The sequence below is a fragment of the Eptatretus burgeri genome, chromosome 3 (assembly GCF_056783735.1).
Source record: "Eptatretus burgeri isolate ZD-2024b chromosome 3, Ebu_testis_v1, whole genome shotgun sequence".
Classification (NCBI taxonomy): domain Eukaryota; kingdom Metazoa; phylum Chordata; class Myxini; order Myxiniformes; family Myxinidae; genus Eptatretus; species Eptatretus burgeri.
Window position 1 is genome coordinate 93,067,689 of NC_140963.1, and position 17,641 is coordinate 93,085,329.

The 17,641-nt window shown below is 48.5% G+C and overlaps 1 protein-coding gene across 7 annotated transcripts in view; it reads left to right on the forward strand.

Moving 5' to 3' along the window:
- Nucleotides 1–230: 230 nt before the first annotated feature.
- TENT2 (terminal nucleotidyltransferase 2) overlaps nt 231–17,641 on the forward strand; it is a 104,629-nt gene continuing 87,218 nt past the window's right edge. Inside the window, exons 1-3 of one of the 7 annotated variants that reach the window (XM_085874516.1) lie at nt 405–509; nt 2,234–2,335; nt 2,460–2,586. The gene's annotated coding sequence lies outside the window, so the exon portion shown is untranslated. The other 6 variants (XM_085874515.1, XM_085874518.1, XM_085874514.1 and 3 more) reach the window with 6 other exon arrangements.

Here is a 17,641-nt window from a genome sequence, read left to right on the forward strand (position 1 = left end):
GAGTCGAAGCAAAGTCTATAAATTTATGTGTCGTTATTCGTGGACTCATGTGGTTTTTTATTTTTTGCTCTTGATGTCGCACAACGTGACCGAAATATTTCCGCTTCCTCTTTGCTTGATCGTACGTAGGTGGTTTTCATACACCGCCTAAAACTCCGATTTTTTTTTTAACGATTTCATAATTGTTTTTTTTGAAAGAAAAAAGAACGACCGAAGAGAGCTAAACACAAAAGACTGTTCGAAATTAACATGTGACAAGAAGTGAACATGTTCTTCAAAATTCAACGAGAGCGCGCGACGAAGAACCGGAACATCAACACGGCAGTTTTGAGGATTACGTCAGGTCAGGATGACGTCATCGTCATCATTATTATTATTGTGTTTTTTTTTTTTTTTTAAAGGTCTTTTCACAGAAAATAAAATTGCATTCGACGAGTTGCGTCGATGTGTGCTTTAAAAAACCATTTTCGGCGACCTTGAGGAGAGGATGGAGGGGCGTCTGCGGATTGGTATGTAAATGAGACCCTGAGTGTGGCTGGTTGAACTTGTTTGTGACCTATGTCCGTCGTTAACCTCTCGTTATAACCTCCCAGAAGGTTGGATTTTCATCCTCCGGTATGTTCAGTAGATTTGGGCCTTGTTGATACCTGAGAAATAGGCCCTTTTTTTTGGCCTACTGTCGCAAATTTCAAGAAAGTCAGGAAGTGAAAGAAAAAAAACTAAAATTTTCCTTGAGAAGCCGAAGGCGGGAAGAAAAACAGGAGTTCGGTGGAAGGATTTGTTTGAGAGCGCAGGCCTCACGGCTTTGTTGTTGTTGTGACGACGACGATGTGAAGAAAACCTTGATCATTGTTTGCGGTGAGTTGTTTCTGTGTCGATGACGCTATGACGTCGTACCTGTGCCCGTGTGTATTGTTATGTGCAGCCGTTGATTCCAGGTTGACGTGTCGTGGGAGACTTGTTTTCCGGAGATTCCCTTTACCACGTGACGGGGTGTCCGGCTGTCGTGGGCGGGGGGGGGGGACACTTGGGTCGCGGGTCAAGGGACATTTTGTGGGGTGAAGGAGCAGCTCGCCTTGTGGGGGTTTTCAGTACTGTGTTTAAAATAATGCTGAGGTTACAAGTGTGTGCAATACAGGATTTAAATATACTTGAGATGGCTTCTACAGTATGTACAGGACTCGTTTAACGACCATTTTTGTTGTGTTAGGGGGGGGGCTTTAGGAGGCTGATTTCCCCCTCTTCACCTTCTCCTGTTAAAATAATCCCTTCCATTAAACCCCAACAACTGCATGCGTCTCCTGATCGCATCCTTCAAATATTTTGTCAGTCCACCTCTTGGTTGTCCCCCCCCCTCAATAAAACAATTGTTTTTTTTAATCTTGCCAAAACGAAGTTTTGCAAGATATGTTAGTCAGCTTTTATGTTTTTTTTTTTGTTTGTTTGTCTGTAATCACGTATAAAAAATTCTGCAGAGCACAGTTATCATCGGAAATTTTTGTAACTTCTCATATCAGAGGACTATAGAGGTCCCTTTCAGTGCACAAAATTTTGAAGGTCAAAGGTCAAGGTCACTTTGTCGCAAATCAGGGGAGTCGACGAAACCCTTATTTTTTGAGTAATTTTGATCGGATCGTCTTCAAACTTCATGGGAATATAGTTTATGGTCTGGCGCTCAGCTGATTAATTTTTTGTGGCGATTGGCCTTGACCTTCATGGTTAGCGCCTGAGGTCAAACATATTTGACCCCAAGGTCAAATCTTCAAGTTTTAGGAACCATATCGTGTAGTACCTCAAATTGAACACCTCGATGAGTGCTTTCTAGATATGTCAAGCTTGAGACATTATGAGGCAAAAGCATATTTTTCATGGTTACTCTGTAGAACGATTCTCATCGGAATCTCTTGTAGGCAGATATTCCTCAAGGAGTCACTCCTGGTGGATAGCAGCTCTGTTCACCTCAGTGTGACCTTCAAGAAGTCACACGTGGTCACCTTTTGGCAAGATACGGGTCACCCTGCGGGTGACATTGGTTTATTTATTTCTTGATGGACTTGTCTTCTTTCTTTATTGTCATGTACAGTCACAGTGTACACAAACCACCTTGGTTTTCTCTTTCTCAATCCTTCCTCGGTACTATGAGCTTTGAGCCTCTTTCTTGTAATAATGTGTGTGGATATAAATGTATATTATGAAAGGAGCAGTGTCTGTCCTTTTGTTTGTCGTCCTGCAGCAGCTTGAGGAGGGATTCATGGGTTTCAATGAAACGCAAATGACGACGGATTCAGGGAACTCCCAGGAAGGTCTGTGAGGCAAGAAAAGGACAGGAAAGAAGGTTTGTGTGCGGGTACATCTAGGCACATGTGGCGAAACTGCAAATGCAAACTTGCTTTGCTGGTTATCCCCGCACGGACAATAGGATCTCCTGGGAAATTTTTTTTTTTGTTCTTGCACCATAGATTAGCCATTGCAGCTATGTTGACGAAACGGAAAACACAAATTGGAAGGAACGCTCGGGATGAGGAGACCGAGGAGTACCGCTCTGAGCGAGTTGTACAGCAGCAACAGCGTCGGGCCACTGCTCGGGTAAGAGAAACCGCAGAGCACCGCTCTCAACTAGTTGACCAAGACCAGCAGCGTCATTCCTCCTCTTTGCAAGAGAAGACGAAATCTATGAGCACCGCTCCCAAAGACTGTCGTGATGCCAGCCAGCACAGCAATGCACGCCGTAATCCTCAGCAAATTACACAAAGATTGGTGTTCCTATCAGGGAAACGACGGGTCTTGTATAATATATCACGTATAATATGTGTATATATATATTAATCTATTTATATAATACACAATGTGTTTGTGTATTTGTCCCCCTTCATAAGGACGATTTAAGTGGGGTTTTAAAGACCAATCTTTTAACATGACTGTGCATTCACTATGGTGTATTCTCCAGGATTAAAAAAAAAAACTCGAAAAACATTTTTCATAAAAGAGTAATTGCGTCTCTTTTAATGGAAATGTTGACGGTGACTTGCAACCAGGCATCAGCGACGGTGTACAGAAGCTTAAAAATATCCCAATAGGGAGGTGAAATTCCCTGCACATTATGTGCAATGAGTGCAGAGTAAAACGAGTGTTCATTTACGTATATAGGATGTCAAATAAATAAAGAAAATGTTAGCACACCTGACACTCTGCCGAGGCTTCAGACTTTGGTACGCTCACGAGGCTCCACCGTCAACATGAAACTTCCCAGAAGATAAAGAATATAGGGTAACATTTGTACATGTAGTGTTTTTAAAATAATGCTTCTTGCTACGAAACGTCATATCTTCCAGTCTCCTTGAGTAATTTGAATAAAATAGTTCCAACCCATCATTTTTGATGGGCTTTTATACTAGTGTGTATAATCAGAACCTATGTTCTGCCTCTGGGTCTCTTTGTTGTGTTTTTTTGTGGTGGTGCATTATTTCTGTGATTATTCACATCAGAAGTTTATCTGTTGGTTGACATATTTTTGTTCTCTACTTGTGAGTTAGTTGGGTTTCTTGAGGTTTTCGGATCAGGAATGTGTTGCCTTCTGTGAGCCATTCATCTATTATCTCGTCCCCTTGGATAAGTCTGTTGAATGCTCGAATGTGGTGATTGTGTAATGTGTCGACTGTAGAGCATCTAGTTTAGTTGCTTTAGCCAGAAATTTGGAATTCCATCTGGGCCTGGTTTTTTTTTAATTTTACATTTTTGCAAGTAAAAAATAAGAATAAAAAAAAACATTCTTTCAAATATCACTGGGGGCATTTGCTTTAGATGTTGCTTTTTCTTTTCCAAGTTTTGAATCCATTCTCCCTCCTTATTATGTTATTTTGCATGTTCATAGATTCCTTTCCAAAAATAAATTTCAAGTCTACCCTTTATGGGGGGACTTGTTTCCTTGGTTCATGGGAGAATCTTTTTGGGTTGTTTTCAAACATCTGAATTTGTTTTTTTCCTTTTGACTTCGCCATTGTTCTTTTTTTTTTAATCTTCCTTGCTATAATTTCTATTTGGGTGTTTTCAGCAACCATTACCTCTAGGTATCTGTCCTTAGCCTTGTATTTGTTTTTGGTTTTTATTTTATTTTATTTTTATCTTGCCAAAACGAAGTTTTTGCAAGATATTGTTGTGGTTGAGGAAATTCGCAAACCACCATTCAGGTCCCGTAGGTGAGATATCTCTGTAAGTACATGTGTAGTTAGCCCCAAACCCGTTGTTTAGAGGGAATAAATGTGATTCATTCGGGCTGCGACCCTTTAAGATAGCCGTTTTTCTGTTCTATCTTTATTTTGAGCCAACCACGTCTCAACCGCCATCACACAACAACCACCAACCGCAACGCCGCTTCACAACAACAACAACAACGCCAACAGCCACGACCTTTACTTTCACAACTCGCTCTCGCAATCACCGCAATTCCAAGCGTCACCGTGGCCAGGGACCGCCACTTTAGACCCTCCACCACCTTCGCCTCTCCTTCTGCGGCCATTCCCGCACCACTTGTGAACGCCGAGCGTCAGGCTGTCCTGGCCTCGTGCGGGACGCGCGCTGAGCCGCTGGTGCAAAAAGTGGCCTTTCCGAGGGGAAGTCGGATCAGGAATGATACACGCCCACTTCTGTTCCGTCCTATCAGCGAGCGCGGGGTGATTTGGCCCCGCCTCCAGGCGCGTCGGAGTAGAATCGATATATGCAAATTCGAGGATCAGGGGAGGTTCACGCCCACTTTTCCTCCGTCCAATGGGTGACCGTGGCTCCGCCCCCGAGCTCATCCTGATCCGGAAATTTGCATATGGGTTCTCCTGCCGTACTATAAAGTGCCGAGCGCGGGGCGAATTCAGTTTTGGTTTTGGGCTCGGGCGAGTTGGAGAGGTGTGGCGGTGGCGGAGTGTGGCAGCAGCAGTCAAGACGGGTCTGGAGGAGAGTCAGAGTCTGTCGGGGAGCTGCAGAGAGGGGAAGCCGGGAGCGCGGTCGAGGTCGCAGTGGAGTCGCTCTTCGCGGGACCCAAGCAAGCCAGCTATCCTCTTTCCCCAGAGCATTAACAATTCCCCCCTTCCCCCCCCCCGCGCTGAGATAGTGCGGAAAGGGGGCCCCGTTCCCACCCCATTCCAAGCAGTGCCAACGAAACCCGCGGAGGAGCGCGGAGTCGGGGCACCGCCGCGGCATTTGCGGCTCATCACAAGACGGGTAGGCTCCACGCGGTCTCGCGCCCACAGCCCCGTCTGCCCCCTTGTCGTTGAGGGTGGCCCTTTTCTTTTGCTTTTGAGTGTATGTGTTGTCGGCACCGTGTGTGTAAGTGTTGCCGTGTGCTCGCGTAGTCGGTAGTACATCTGCATTGTTGTGTTCCTTTTGTTACATTTGCATTTGGTGCATAATTGTATATGTGTGCTTTCCGTTTGCCGCGGAATAAATGTGCCTTATGTTGAACTGTTTTTCCCGTTTCGCTTCGTCTTTTCTTTAATTGAATCTCCATCTTACTTCACGTAAAGGGTTGGTAGTGGGCTAAATACGCCCGATAATTAATCGGAACCGTCGAGGTTGACGATAACACCGCTCGGTTATCCCGATAGTACGGAACGGGTCGCTTAAGTGGCCCGTGTCCGGGGTCGACCTGCGGCGAGGTGCGATCGCCCGGTCTGCCCTCCGTGTGGGTACTTAGGTAGGTCGAATTTGGCGAACAACCCTATCCCACGCAGGGGGCCGATTGGCACGATCGTGGTGAGGCCGAAAGGCCCACCCGTGACTAGTTCCCGGCGTTGGTCCGAGAGGGTCACGACGGAATTGTCCGTCCGGTGGGCGACTTTCTGCGATTCGAGTTACGTGGCCGCTCGCACGCCGGCGGGCGCGAATTCGCAACAATATGTTAGTCAGCTTGTATGTTTTTTTTTATTTATTTTATTTTTGTCTGTAATCATGTATAAAAAATTCTGCAGAGCACAGTTATCATTGAAAATTTTTGTAACTTCGCATATCAGAGGCCTATAGAGATCCCTTTCAGCGCATAAAATTTTGAAGGTCAAGGTCACTTTGTCGCAAATCAGGGGAGTCGCCGAAACCCTTATTTTTTGAGTAATTTTGATCGGATCGTCTTCAAACTTCATGGGAATATAGTTCATGGTCTGGTGCTCAGCTGATTAATTTTTGGTGGCGATTGGCCTTGACCTTCATGGTTAGCGCCTGAGGTCAAACATATTTGACCCCAAGGTCAAATTTTCAAGTTTTAGGAACCATATCGTGTAGTACCTCAAATTGAACACCTCGATGAGTGCTTTCTAGATATGTCAAGCTTGAGACATTATGACGTCATTTGGTGACGTTATGAGGCAAACGCATATTTTTCATGGTTACTCTGTAGAACGATTCTCATCGGAATCTCTCGTAGGCAGATATTCCTCAAGGAGTCGCTCCTGGTGGATAGCAGCTCTGTTCAACTCAGTGTGACCTTCAAGAAGTCACACGTGGTCACCTTTTGGCAAGATGCGGGTGACATTGGTTTATTTATTCTGTTTTATTAGTTTTAGACTTCTGTTTTCTCTTATAAACTGCTGCATTTGTCTCATTTCCTTTCTCAGTTCTGTTTCCAGGATGGTGCTTGGTCTTTGTCTGTAAGACCTGGTTTATTTTTCTTGCAGAGATATTTGCCTTTTCTTGAATGAGCAATTAAATGCTGCTGCAAAGCTCACCGTATTGATTTCCTTCAAGGTGACTGACCTTGGTATGATTTTTCTAAGTGCTGTGTTGGTTCTCTTTGCTGGTATTTTTGTCCATTTGTTATTTTCTATCCTTTGGTGTTGTCTTTCCTTGAGTGGTATCAATCTCTTTTCTCCTATTTTGTTGGCCAGCTCTTCTTCCAGTTCATGCTGCTCTTAATCTTCCAGTTCATGCTGCTCTTTTCCCTCCCTCTGTCCACCTCCTGGCAAGTCCTCAACTCCCATTCTCATCTTCTGCCGTTTGTCCTCTGGCTGTTTCTGTTATCTTTTTATTTCTATTAAGGGATATATATATATATATATATATATATATATATATATATATATATATATATATATATATATATATATATATATATATATATATATATATATATATATGCCGTCGAGGCAAGCCTCTCATATTTATAGAATGTCACAGTCTCATCTGGTGGCCAGTTTCGTTTTTCCTCAACTGTTCCATGAATTGTTTTCCCCTGCCGTTCGTTGCCCAAGGCTCATGGGCTGAATATACCTGGCAATGAATGGTAATTTCTCTCTCCTCTTTGTTCCATTTTTCATTCTTCATATTTCTTCTTTAGAGTTTGATCTTTTCTTTGGCAGAAACAGGCAGCATCTCGATCTCCTGACTCCGTGTCGATTCCTGTCTCCGTGTGAGCCCTCCCCCTCACCCCCGCAAGAGGAGACTGCAGGTGTTATCCTTTTTTGCACGCATCCTGACTGCTTGGCTGTGTATGCATGCATGGGCGCGTGCTCGCTCCTGTGGATAGCACAAACAATGAGTGTACAGTTATATCTCTGGTTGCCATGCAAATTGTTCATTGATCTAAAGGGTGAATAGCAGCCCTGCAGTATTTGCGTCGGAGATTCGGACACAAGTCTTTTGTTGGTACTTGCTCCAGGTGCGAGTGCTGATCTCTGCCTACCTTCGGTGGGCAATTTACAGTGGTGGTATTTCTACAAAGTTGTACTTTCTTGTTGAACACACTGGAATGTACACTTGAAAACAATTGGGTTATACTGTACTCTTATTTGATCTTGCTGGACAACACTGTGGAGTTTTGTGATGTAAAACACCAATTGATCTATTTTGAAATTTTTGTCATTATGAAATATATTGTTACGGTTGTGGGGGGTAGATGGAAGATTGTCATTGCTACATCGGGTTCCCACCAGACTCTCCGGAAACGCAGGCCATCGCACATGAATAACTTCGTGATGCGGCGGGTGGTTAATCGATCCTGAACACCCATAACTCGACCACGTGACTTGGGATCAGATCGGGTATGGGAGCAAGCACCGGAGCAGCGTGTTGCTGCGTCCACTTTCTGCTGGTACTCCAAGGGTCTCCGTATAGCCATCCCCCAGGCAGATGCCTGGCCCATCCCCATCTCCTTGAGATGCCGATCAACCTTCTGCAACCATGAGGCACGTCGTCGGCCCATTGGCCTCCTCCACTCATGAGACTCCCTCGCTGAGAGAATCCAGTGAGCAGGATCAGCGTTATGAGAACAAGCCACATGTCCATATAGCCGCAGCTGATGCTCACGGACGATGCAGGTAACAAATCTCATTTGAGTCTCTCAGCAACCGCTCGTTGGACACAAGGTCCGACCAGCGATAGCCAAGGATTCTCCGAAGAGACCGGGTACCAAAGGAATTAAGTGTCCGTCTCAGATCCTTGGTCAGAGTCCAAGTCTCGCATCCATAGAGCAAGACTGGAAGCACCAAGGACCTGAAGACTCGGACTTTCACCCTCCCGCACAGGTAGCGGTAGCGGCAGCGCCACACCCCATTATCCAGTGAATCCATGACTCCCCAGGCCCGACCCAGACTTCTATTGACCTCTGACTCACAGCCGGCAGAAACATGAATATCACTACCAAGGTAAGTGAATCTCTCCACGACCTCAACATCCTCACCACAAACAGGCACAGACAGGACTGCAGCATCCAAGATGTCATTGAAAGCCTGGATCTTAGTTTTGACCCAGGAAACCCGTAATCCCAGCGGCTCCGACTCCTCATTCAGCACTTCGAGGGCCCGCAAAAGGGTATCTAAAGTCTCCGCAACGATGACTGCATCATCTGCGAAATCAAGGTCAGAGATCTTGACATTCCCAAACGATGCACTGCAGCTTGATCTCTCTGACATCCTCCTCAGAATCCAGTCCACACAAGTGCTGAAAAGTGTGGGGGCCAGTACACACCCCTGACGAACTCCAGTAACAACTGTAAATAAGTCAGACATGATACCACTACATCTCACAGTACTCTCAGTACCAGAGTAGAGTTCAGACATCAGATCGATCAGTTTTGGTGGCACCCCACGAAGACCAGGAATCCTCGAGAAGGCATCCAGATTCACTGAATCGAACACTTTACAGAGATCAACATAGGCTGCAAGCAGCCTCTGCTGAAACTCGTCTGCGTTCGGTGAGGACCCGAAGAGCAAGGATACGATCAATTGTTGACCTCTTTGGTGTAAACCTGACTGCTCTGGACGCTGGTGCTCACGCAGATGGTGGCGAACCCTATCAAGAATTATCCGAGCAAATACCTTGCCCGGCACTGAGAGCAGCGTCACCCCTCGGTAGTTGTTGCAGTCCTGGCGATCACCCTTCCCTTTCCAGAGAGGGACAACAAGGCCCCTCTTCCAGTCAGTTGGGATGATGCCTGTGTTTCAGGCAGAGCACAGAACTGCATGCAATGACACAAGTGCAGCATTTCCACCAGCCTTGAGAAGTTCAGCATGGATTCCACAGATCCCTGGAGCTTGACCCCATTTCAACAGGTTCACCACAGTCTGTGTTTCCACAAGTGAAGGTGGACCACAGTTTATTGAAGGGTCAGCAACAGGGATTGTAACACCCCTGACGTCCAACTCGACAGCTGGTGGATCAGCCTGGTTAACCACTCAAAGTAACCGGCCCAGTGGGCCTTCACTTCGGACTCCTCTGTCAAGAGCCTACCACCCTTTGCTCTAACTGCAGTACACCGAGGGATGAGCTTTGATGAACGTAATGTGCAAATTCCCCTGTAAGCAGGACGAGAATCTCTTGACCATAGGTGATGCTCTACCCCTCACAGATTCCTCGCACATAGGCCTCCTTGTCCACCCTTGGCGCACGTCCAGTTTTACGCCTCAGCTCCCTGAACAGGTCAGCTCTGCCATTCAGCTTGGCCCTGCGACTCTGGTCAATGGTATCCAGTGTCCCTTGAGAGACAAAATTCTTCTTTGCCCTGCGGTGAGTTCCAAGACATCCACCAGTAACATCAAGGATTGTGGTCTTTAAGGCATTCCACAACTCTTCAGGACCTCCCAAAGCACCCAGACCCCACAAATCTCCACTCAGCTTGTTCGCAAACTCCTCAGCTACCCTGTCATCCTTAAGCTTGCCAACATCCAGCCTAGGCTGGGATGGTACCATTCTCCTGGATATATGGTGCAACTTCAGAGTTGCTACAACAAGCCGGTGGTTCGTCTTGAGGAAATGAGCACTCCGGTAGACCCTGCAGTTCTGGATCATCCTCCAGCGACCATCAACGAGGACCAATCTCCTTTGCCACACCGCCAGCGTTGGAATACAAAGTCCAGCGATGTCCTTGTGGGAGCTGAAACCATGAACCGGCCACCCTAAGTCCATGACTTCTTGCAAAGTCAAGGAACTTAGTGCTATTCTGGTTCATAGTTCCTGACCCATGGGGACCAACACACGTCTCGCAACCATCCCTATCAGTTCCAGTCGATGCATTGAAATCCCCCAAGACTAGAAGTGTATCTCGTCTGGGGCACTGATCAACCACAGACTCGAGCGTGGCGTACAATGCGTCCTTCATGGTGAGATCACTCGCCTCAGTCGGAGTATAAACACACCAGGGAAATGACACCTAAGGAGTGACGAATCCTTTGTCTCATACACTCGTTGACCGGTGTAACCTCAATTATCATTGGAGTCAGCTTATTGGACACAGCTGCAGCAACTCCTTGGGAATGGTAACCATCAGAGCGACCAGACCAATAGTAGGTGTAACCACCCGCCATGATCTCGCCACAATCTTGTCTCCGAACCTCAGAGTGCTGCAATACCGAAGTCCAACGCTTGAGCTCAGATGATAACAGAGACAGATGATCATCCTTTCTTCGGGATAGGACATTCCAGGCACCCACCCGAAGAGACCGCCTCAAGTTAACCCAAGGAAACCGCCGTCTGGTGGACCACACCTCAACAACACTCCGACACACTCTCCCGCAATCTGACCCGGGAATGTTACCCCGTGGTTTCCCTCCTATCATCAAAGATTGGGGTCCCAAAGGCTTTGCCCCAATCCCGTCATCCGGTGAGCTGCCCTGCGAAGGGAAGCTGCACAGGAGGTACTCCCACAGAGTGGGTTTTCAGATTTATTTTCTATTTTGTGTTTTGCGGCATGAAGGGTTTTCCGGTGGCCGGAGTGCAAATCCTGCCACCAACCTCCTAATAAGAAATAACCCAACTGCAGGACATCCGCAGACACTGTTGGGCACGAGATATGGATGGCCGTTGGCTCACAAGGAGTTCCTCCACCCTTTGACAGGTTTTGTTTTTAATCCTGCTGGGTGTCCATATCCAAACGTCCTCACCAAAAAAACCTGTTGGGGGAGACTGTTTAGTCACCATGAACCCGACCATGGAACAGGTTAGTACAGGTTTACCTGATACCTGTAGCAAGTCACAGATCGAATCTGGCCTGACCTGACTAAGTCCTACTCCATCTAATAAATACCCTTTACCTAATGGCCACGTGATCTAATTACCGGGGGGCACGTCCTCTACGCCTTGTTCAAACCAGATCAGATGCAGTCAAGCGTACCGGCTAGAAAAGCAGATCGTTGGGGAATAACGTCCCAGCTAGGCAAGGATATGAACCTGGACCATGCTGGACCAATGAAGGAAAAGATGAAAACGAGCTGGGAACATTTCTATACAAAGCATTCATTTACAATCAAGCGAGGAAAGGTGTGTGGCACAGTAAATGGGGTTTATTCATATGTACAGCAGGGAGAGCAAGGAATGTGTGGGGTGTGACAAAAAGGGCAAGCAATTTACAAAAGCAGACACAGAGCAGACTTATCCCGTGAGAACTTCGACAATCTTAACTTGTGCTACGACCGCCACCAACACACACACACACACACACACACACACACACACACACACACACACACACACACACACACACACACACACACACACACACACACACACACGATTAGAGAGCAGATGAGGATAAAGAGCCTCGCAATACCTGACGCGGTCAGCTGGCCAACGCAACCCGGTACGCTTTGGGGGAGGTAGGAGGGGGAAAAAACTGGTGTGGGAGGTGTGGTGTGGTGCGGTGTCATGCCAGAGGAAACTGTGATTGCGAGTCAGTAGGATGCTCTTTTGTGTGTCCAAAGGGGTCGAGATAGAGGGTTGGAAAGAAGGAGAGAGGAGAGAAGATGCGTGAGGCGACAGATCCTCAACCCAGTCGTGCATAGGTCTATGAGTGTAGCGTGTACCTCCTGTGGGACGCTCCGCTTGAGTGTCCCCACCTCGAGAGTTGGTGCATTATCTCCGGCTTCGTCACTTTGTCGGAGCTCGTGGCAACATGTGCTCCGCAATGGTCCTCCGGAATAAATAGTCCTAGTCATACACCAACTGCGAGTGAAGAGCCAGCTACGGGCAGAGGCAACGAAGAGGGCCGAAGAAGAGGGCCAGCAGCTCCGCGATCTGCCTTTTCTAAGGATGAGGTGACTACCCGAAGCAACGCGCTGTGACCTAAATCCTGCTTCTCTATTGGGCCACAATGGCCACAGCCATGCCCCGCCAGGCTCCCGGGGCCGGAAGCAGTCTCGTTCGCACATCTGGCGTGACATGGTGCTCCTTACCGAACTCCCAGGTTACTCTTCCCACGATCCCCCCCCCCCTCTTGCCGGTCTGTCTTGCCGTGTTCTGGCGACTGGACAAGTGTTGTATCAATCCTGCATGCCCACTAACATCTGTTGCCGGTCCCCGCATCACATGGTCTGAGTACCCTGAGCTGTGCAGCACGCCTCTGTTTAGTGGCGTATTGTATCGATACAGAGGTACGATGAGGTGAGAGAATGTTTCCCATGTGCGGGAGGTGTTTGTGGTCAAGGTGGTGAGTTTTTGCTGAGCGAGGGGTTGTGGTGTATTGGCATTGAGCATTGAGGGGCGTGGAGGAGTTGTGATAGTAGTCACGTGTCTGCAATGCATATAGCTGTTCGCGCCCGCTGGAGGCTTGTAGCACTAGTTAGCAGCATGTGGTATCATTAGCAGTGGCTTGTAGGTCGTGTGCCTGTAGGGTGCATCGAGTGCGAACTAAAGCGGAGTTACGGGTATCCTACACCTACCCTCTCGCTCGAGGCAATAAAGCGGAGTTGTGTTACCCTCCGGCTCGTGTCTGCCTGTTCGCAACTCGGCCACGGCACCACAGTTTGGTGACGAGGATGTTTCGGATCGACGCGTGCAGAGTGCCTGTTTTCCTCGGCATTGACTTTGAGTCGTTGCCAGAGCAATTGGATTGTCGGGCGCACAGAGCGCCGGGAGAATCATCACAGTTCGTGCGGTACGAGGTCGATCACCTGCCGAAGAGCCCAGGGGAGCGCATCGCGAGTTTCGCCGAGCAGGTGAGGCATCTCGCCGTCGCCTGCGAATTCACGTCAAGTGGACGGCAGGCCAGGCTCGAAGATCGTTTTATTTCTGGTTTGCAAGAGTCGGGAATGGTTTCTGCAATTCCTCGGCTAAAGGACGAGAACATTACATTCAACTCAGAAACGGCGTCGGCTGTCGAGCAGACTCTGACAGATGTCTGAGCCCTCACTGGCCAGAGTATGACAGGTGATCCGGAGGTCCGCGCGATATACCAAGCGCCAACGACCGCACGCACAGTCTTCGATGCGGGCCGTGGCCACACGTTGCGACTCGGCCAGTCGGACGGTGATCTGAACACTCTGGGACATCTGCAGCTGCTACGAGGCAACCCCAGCGACACGGGGCGAGACCTGCGACCGGTACGAGGTGTTGTACATGGCATATGCTTTTACGTCCCGGGTCGAGACCTACACCCAGTACGATGTTTTGTGCATGACGTACGCTTTTACGTCCCGGGTCGAGACCTGCAGCCTGTGCGAGGTTTTGTGGATGGAACGCCGATCGTGTTTCAAGTTGATACCGTGGCCGCGGTGTCGATCATGGGCGAACAGACCGCTCATGAACTCCGCGGTCTTCACCTGGTCAGGGCGACCCTCTCGCTGTACACGTACACCGGCGAAGCGATTACGCCACTTGCTGTGACAGACGTCTCAGTGATCGACCAAGGTCAAAGCGCCCTGCTCTCACTGTTTGTGGTACGGGGGGAGGGGCCGGCGCTTTTGGGCCGGGACTGGCTGACTAGCCTCAAGCTAGACTGGATGGCGCCAGTCATTCACCTTGGACGTCCCATGCCGAGCCGATTAGAGTCGGTGGGAGGAGGTTCCTCTTTCGGAGTTCGTACCTCCAGGTGCGCCTGTGTCTCCTTTGGGCCCAGGCCTCCCCCGAGACCCGAGGGCGAGGTCCCGGTGGCAGGGGCCACTGCGATACAACGTTGGTGTCCGTTCATTGCTTCCTGCGACTACGATGTACGGTTCCGGAGCAACGGGGAGCATGCCAGCTGCGACGGGCTCTCGCTCTTGCCTTGCGTGGAGGGTCCACCTTCGTCAGGATCAACCAACCGGGTTGATGTGTTGGCACTGTGCCAAGTCCAAAGCGAACCGGTCGCATCCAAGAGGTTCGCGATGCACGTCCATCAACGGTGTCCTCTTCGACGTTCAGATGAGGACCTGCACGCAAGTCGCCTCAACGTTGTGATAACCAAGAGGCTTGCTCGCAGCATGGTTCATGATTTGTTAATTGTTGTATGTTTGATTCTCACGGCACGAGTGATTAAGCAGGGCGTTATAAAAGCAAATGCCGATGGTCCGCGTGTGAGCAAAATGTGTTTGATTGGGATCAATGCTTTCTTTGATGTGAAGAAGTTGCGGACGATCGTTGCGAATATTGAGGTCTTCCAGATCCCGGTCTTCGATGACAGTCCGCAGTTCGCTGCGGTCTCATGTGTTGGTATGATACTGTGGGAACGCGCTGTACTTAAAGAGAAGTTGGCATCTGCGCAAACGATGTTTTTGCTGTTGTATGACACTGCTGTGCATCCAGTCGACGCTGATCGTCTGTATGGACGTGCGTTGAGGTCTCGGCTGGATTTGCTGCGGCCTAAGGGGTCGGTGGCAGGGGCGGTGTTGCACCCGGCGCTGGTGCGCGATTTTGGTGTGGGACAGCTGGTAATGGAGCCGGCTAATTGCCTGGTTCGAGTTGATGACGGGGAGCCGGGGCAGGTTCGCTGTTCAGCGTCACCCCCACCCCTGGTTTCGCCGAGGTCAGACGTGCCGGGCGCCATGGAGTGCAAACCTCTGATCTCGCAAAGGTCAGCCGCGCTGGCGCCCGCAGGGCTTGCAGACTCGGGGTGTTTACCTGATTTGGTCCTGTCTGAGGGAGACGAGCCAGCTTGTCGACCGGGGGCATTTGATGGTGCTGGGGGAGGTTCGCTTTGGGTGTCACCTTGACCTCGCCAGAAGGCATGTAAGCATGGGCCACCTGGGGGCGCTTCTGCTGCTTTGTTATACTGTGCTCCCAAACTTCCCTCTTTATATCTGTAACACGGTCATTGTTATTGTGGTCTGCTGACACCATTAACTTCGTCGTGCAACTCAGTACTCGAGCTACCAGTCCACTGAATTTGGAATTCAACTCGCTCGCACCAACACAGTATATGAGGTGATGGGGATAGAAGAGTGTATTATGTGCCAGATTAAAACAACGGCATTATTGTAATAGGCTGTGCAGATGAAGCACGCTTTCTTTTGGGCCAACTCATCTGGGTTTGATTCTTAGCCCGACCATCACCCCAGGGTTGGATCAAGTGACGTGGTACTTGGAGGATTTTACATGGTTGATGTCATTTTGTTACTCTTTGCATTTTGTGTCATATTATTCTTTGCCAATTATGCTTGTCATTATAATTGTCATTTTATAATCATACTTTTAGGAGGGAGGAGTGTGGTGTATTGGCATAGAGCGTTGAGGGGGCGTGGAGGAGTTGTGATAGTAGTCACGTGTCTGCAATGCATATAGCTGTTCGCGCCCGCTAGAGGCTTGTAGCACTAGTTAGCAGCACGTGGTATCATTAGCAGTGGCTTGTAGGTCGTGTGCCTGTAGGGTGCATCGAGTGCGTACGAAAGTGGAGTTATGGGCATCCTACGCCTACCCTCTCGCTCGAGGCAATAAAGCGAAGTTGTGTTACCCTCCGGCTCGTGTCTGCCTGTTCGCACCTCGGCCATGACACCACAGGGGTGAGCAAGGTGAGATGGCATTGGAAATTGGCACGCCATGCGTTTGCTGTCCAGTGTTTGTTCCTATGTTGATTCTCTCGCAGGAGGCCGCGTGGCGTGTTTGCTATTCATATCGTGGTGTGTTTGTTTGTTTGCTTGCTTGCTTGCTTGATTTGTACCTTGGCTGAAAGGAAAGGGATGGAAAGGGGGGCGGGAGGATTTAACCTGGGCCGGCCAACCCTGCGATAATATATATCAGGTAATGTGCGACTCCAAACTGACAGTGGTAAAAGTGCCTGATAAACAGGATGAGCTGAGCGATAGCATGGGTGATCTGAGTGGTGGTTTTGTAAAGCCCCCTGTGAGGCAATTGCACCAATTTTCCACCGTCGTGCTTTTTAACCACGCCGGGGTTAATAGCCCAATAAGGAATCGTGAACCAGCCAACACAAGTTAATGGAGTTGATCAGATTTAAAAAATGGGGAAGGGTGGGTTGGCGGAGAGAAAAGCATGTACAGACAGTCCTCGACTTGCAAAAGGGTTCCGTTTTAGGATCTTTACGCGAGTCTAATTTCATCAAGTAAAATCTGGACAAAAAAGAGATTCGATAGTTAAATTATGTTCAATTTATTGAACATTTCCCTGTCCTGTGCCTTTCACCCTTGCACACCTTCAAATTCACATTCCCACGTCTGATAGCTCCGTCGCTGGCGATCCATTAAATACATGCCACGAGTGAAATTACTGCTCCAGGGGGAAACACTGGTGCCGCGGCTGTGCAAGGAGCAGGAGGGCAGCAAGTACGGAATGTCTCGGTTTCTGTCAGGACGTGGGAGCCAGAGTCAATAAGTGCATTGGGTCCATCCTGACCTCCTGCATACGTGACAAGAAGTCTTGCCAAACTGGGCCATACGTTGAAGCAACATAAAGACATAAAGAATTGACAAACCTCAATTTTTATTTTATTTTAATGGGCATCTACATTAAGTCGACCTTGGGTAAGTCGATGACTGACTATTTACAGCAATTACAGAATTGATGTGCAGTACCGTACGATAACGGTTACATGCAATTATTAAATCCACTGTGCCCATCCACGATAACTCCTTTGGCTTAACCGTTTACCTTTTTCCATTAACTCGACAAAGACTGGGTAATTCACAAAACGATAAGATGATCAGCAAACACAGAGGTAGAGCCTGGTAAAGAGTCCTGTGGCTGTTGGATTCCAGTCCCGGTAGGAGGTGCTAACTGAAGAAGGAAAAAGGGAAGCACGCAGCTTGTTCGCCGAGGCACGAAAATCACGCTCTCTGCAGGCAAGGCGCATTCAGCATCATAAAGGGGCAAACAAAATTCCTCTTCTGATTCCAGGGAGCAATTATATCCGCATCTCCCTTTTTAAATCGCTTCTCTTGGTGGCTCCTGTGGGTGTTCTCTGCTCTTTACTATCCACCAATCTTGTGCTCTTTCCACTTGGTCGTTAATCATTCTGTGGCGATGA